The sequence below is a fragment of the Loxodonta africana genome, chromosome 1 (assembly GCF_030014295.1).
Source record: "Loxodonta africana isolate mLoxAfr1 chromosome 1, mLoxAfr1.hap2, whole genome shotgun sequence".
Classification (NCBI taxonomy): Eukaryota; Metazoa; Chordata; class Mammalia; order Proboscidea; family Elephantidae; genus Loxodonta; species Loxodonta africana.
Window position 1 is genome coordinate 114,280,298 of NC_087342.1, and position 4,912 is coordinate 114,285,209.

The following is a 4,912-nucleotide window of genomic DNA, read 5'->3' on the forward strand; positions in this document are numbered from 1 at the left end:
ACAACCAATTATATGAGATCAAAAGGGCGATATTTGCCCAATAGCAAAGATGAGAGGCAGAAAGGGATAGAAAATCAGGAGAAAGGAAACAGGGAACCTAGGAGGGAGATAGAGTACTGACACATTGTGGGGAATGAAACCAATGCCACAAAACACTTTATGTATGAACTATGGAATGAGAAACTAATTTGCTCTGTAGACGTTCACCTAACGCACGATAAAAATTAAAATAAATAAAAAGAAGAACAAAGGCTTGGCAATTGCTTTCAAAAGGTCACAGCCATAAAAACCCTGTGGCACTCAGTTCTACTCTGAAACACTTGGGGTTGCCATGAGTTGGAATCAATTTAATAGCAATTGGTTTGGTTTGGAATTTTTATAGTGTAAACATTAGGACTTCTGATTTTGTTTCCCTGTACCAAGATCACTAACACTTAGCCGGTATCAACGTGTATAAATTTGAGAGCATATGCATGAACTGAAATCCCACACAGCCAACAGTAGTTTTTGTTTTTCCAATCTGGTGTTAAAAATACCTAACTCAGCTTCTCAAAAAATATGATCATGAGAAAGCTTCAAGACGGAACGATGTTAGGAGAATAAGAAGTTGGTCTGTCACAGCAAAAATTTGAAAGGTTGTGTTATATCAATCAACCAGGTCAACAATGATGGGCAAGAGGTGGGGGCAGTTCGATATGTAGAATCAGTCAGGGCCCCTTTTCCTCTCTTCCTTCACCTGCGTATGGAGTCCCTAGGTGGCATACACAGTTAAGAACTCCACTAATAACTGAAAAGCCCATCAAGAGGTGCTTTGTAAGAAAGGCCTGGTGATCTGCTTCTGAAAGGTCACAGCCTTGAAAACTCTATGGAGTACAGCTCTGCTGTGGCACACAAAGGGTCACCATGAGTCGAAGTCAACTCAATAGCAACAGGTTTAGGTTTTGTTTTGGCTTTGCCTGTTTGTAAATTCAGATTAAAGATAACCCTGGAAAAGCTGAATAATTCAAAAATACTGTCTTCTTAATTTCAGAAGGAAAGAAGAGGGCATCATGGTAGTGCAAAGAAAGCCCTGAGTTCTAGTCAGAAGACCTAATTTAGGATTCCCACCTCTACTTTCTAATCAGGCACTTATGAAAGGCCCCAATTGATGGAGACCTCCACTTCCCTGACTCTCAGCTCAAAATGCCTCAAGGCATTTCCCTGTATCCAAAGCAAAAGATGTTTGTTGCTTTGTAAACAACAAAATTTCTCTGTTTACAGCGGAACATTATCACATATATCCTTCCACCAGGCTTATTTTAATGAATTCTCACCATCATTCCCATTTCATAGCTCAGGACATCGAGGTGCAGGCAATTAAATAGCTCGCCCAACCATCCAAAACCGAGAAGGTCAGGACCAGGACTTGAATTAGCATTATTGAATCCTAATTCAAAGTCTTGGTTTTTCTACTTTATTATTTTTGTGTTTGGGGAAGAGGAGAAAGGGAAACCCAGGCCAACCGTGTAAAGGAAAAAGAAAAAACGGTCTGTCAGGCAGTGGCAGAGATAGCTGTAAAGCCTTAAATCATAGGTGCCAAAGTGGAGGATAAGGGAAGGAATAAGGAATAAAGGAAAGGCCTAAGAAATTGTGATAATTCTTCATTATATTTTGAGAGTAATAATTATATTTTGAGAGTGCTAATAGTTGGCTTTAATTTAATGTAGTATTTTTCCAAATATTAAAAGGGGGGGACCCTGGTGGCACAGCGGTTAAGCGTTTGACTGCTAATCAAAAGGTCAGAAGTTCGAATCCACCAGAAGCTCCTTGAAATCCCTATGGCGAGACTCAAGGGCAAAGGTTCCGTTTTTGGGGCTTATTTAAAAAAAAAAAAAAAAGTTTTAAACCTACTCCGCTAATCGCCAGCAGAGGGCTCTGTGCTAGATGCGTTTGCTTTCGATTACAGGCTCCTACATTTATCCTAAAATATTCTGAGGCTGAGAAAATGAGGATATCATTAACCTTCTTATTTGCTGTTATAAATCGAAATAAATATGAGCGACAGGGGAAAATACTACGAATATAACTATCTGGAACGCCGCCGCTGCACTTCCACCTCGGACCGTGTGCGCGTGTCCTGAAAGAGACAAATGGACGTAAGGCAAGACGAAATAAAACATAAAATGATGATGAAAACGCGTGTTTTGCCTCGTTTAGCTTCCCTTCGGAATCCAAAGTTTGTTTTGCATGTGCGTTTGCATTTATTGAGCTTTTGTGGAAATCTTTTCCTAAAACACCCGATGGAGGTTACTGTGAAAACGCAAATAGGAGCTAAGCAAGAGTCCGGAGCAAGTTAGGGACATGTTCTTAGTAGAGGAAGAGCTTTTATTTGTACATTTTTTTGAGGCGTTTGAATATTTTATATACGTGGATAGTGTCTCAGATTAGCAGTAATAATAACAGCTGAATTTTTAAAATGCTCTCAGCAGATTTTCAAGAACCTAAAGAAATCTCCGAACACTAAATCGAGCGGTCGTGCAGGGTTTGCTTGTACAAAATTCCGACAGAGGGCGCCGTTGCCCGTTCAATGGCTTACGGAAGGCTGCTTGGACAGGTTTCCCTTCCAATTTCTAGGATTTTTCGAATAATGCCCAAGCTGAAAAATTGACTCCGGTTTAAATTATTGTTACATATTTATTTGGATATGTGTATAATATTTTAAATTTTATGCTTCATTCTTAATAAAACCAGATAAATCAGATGTTATTTTTCAGTTTTCCTAAAGAATTTAAATAAAATGTAACCAATATTTCAAGATGTTTCCAATTTCCAAAAATACTTAACATTAGCACAAAATAAAATTACATATGCTAAATTTTAAATTATACATGTATAAAAGGCTTTAAAATATACTGTCACAATATATGATACGTTTTAAATAGTTTTGTATACAAAATTATCCCTCATGAGTTTTTGGGGAGGTTTTGTTTGTTTTGTAATTCGTTAAGCCTTAAACTTTATTTACTTTAGACTAATCAATAGTATACCAAAAAGATTTGAAAAAAAGATGTTAAAAGCTTTTGGCAAAATGTATATATATATATATATATAAGATTTTCCGAATGCTTTTTATTGGGGTGGGAATGATTTTTGGGTAACAAAGATAATGGAGTTATTGATTTAAAGGAAAAGGACAATTATTGCCATTAATAAATTTGTGTCTGGAGAATCTGAATTTACAAGTCTATAATATTTATCTTGCGGAAGTAATGACCTGGAACCGATTTTAGTGGTGGTGGTGGAGGGGGATACCGTAAGTTTCCATATCCCGCCGCACAATAAGGTTAGGAAGAATGCCTTGTCAGTCATTTCCCGACTCCAGACTAGCTCTCCGGGCAACAAGGAACATGTTTGCTAGTGCTCATAGTGGAAAACCTGTATAGATTCTGTACGGTTTAAGGTGTTAATATTTAAAAGAAAGAAAGGGAGAGTGGGAAGGAAGGAAGGAAGGAAGGGACCGAGGAAGGATGAAAAGAAGGAAGGAAGGAAATGGGGGAAAGAAAGAAGGATGGAAGAAGGGAAGGAAAGGGAAAACAAAAATTACAAGAACTGGAGATGAAGAAAGGAATTATTTCTGAAGTTTCTTCTGAAGCGCCTTCTTTGTGTTCCTTTGATTTGACTTCTTGGAGGAAATTTTTAAAACCTGCAGAATTTTTCATTCTACAATATATGAAGCATGTCCTCGATTTTCATGGACTCGCTATCCACCGCGGTTGTCCGGAACCCTCTGCCCCTGCAAGGGCGTCCGGCACTGTTAGCACACCGAGCGCACAGAAGTCGTGGGTTTAAAGACAATCACCCTTTGCTGACTCCCTCTTATCAGGTTTAATAACGTCCACCCCAGATTGCCCCAGTCCCTCCTCATTCCCTCCTATTATTTATTTTCTGCCCCTGGGGCAAGGATCCTCCTCTGGGCTACCCTTCAGGCTGCAGGGGACTCTTCCGCAACTCTGAAAAGGGGTAGAAAAAGCAGAGGATGTGGGAAAAAAAGGAAAGAGGTGAATATTCCCTTCGTGATAAAATTCACAAACCCTGTGCCTTCAGGGAGCCCATGTTCAAGGTTTGGTTAACTTTGTTCCTGTTGTTAATATGTTTTCCTTTTTAAAAAAAGAGAATTATATATAAAAAAAAACATATTGTTAAGAAAAAAGGAATTTCAAAAAAAAAAAAAAAAAAAGCCTTGCACATCCTAAACCATTTTTCACTATCTCTTTGCAGAAGTCCATTTTGCTGAAATCTGCCAAAGATTTGGGTGACCATTTCCTGACTCTCCGTGATTAAAGGCTCTTACAAGTTACAGACAACAGATGCAAATATAAAATCTCCTATGCCTTTGCAAAGGAGGTTCAAAGTTAACACTGTGTGAATGTATGTATGTGCTCTCAACATCCAATATAACTTCATAAAATGGAGACCTCAGTCAAGAAGAAATACATGGAGCCCACTGAAAACCCACACAACTACTCCTAAAATGACAAATAATACACACTGAGGTGTTCAGACAGTATTTAAGTTCCCAATTGTGTTTGGCAAAATGGCCAGAAAACATTAGAACTGGTCGCTGTGATGAGGTGGCTTTTTTTTGTTCTGCAATGATAGAGGTACACTTAAAAAAAAAAAAAAAAGTCATGTAGCCATCAACAGAGAGATTGCCCTTAAAATTCCAAAATCCAGCTTTCAAAACACCCTCCCCCTAAACACACATGAATAGGAGCTTTTGTGTTTAAAAATCTCAGTAATGGTCCCCTTTTTAAAATCTCCATAGAAAAGAGAGGACTAATGGCCCCCTGGTCTTTCAATATAAACAGTAAAGACTTTAGTCAGTGGCTACAATGATTCATCATTTTCAATATAGAGGTTTTAAAATGTGTGT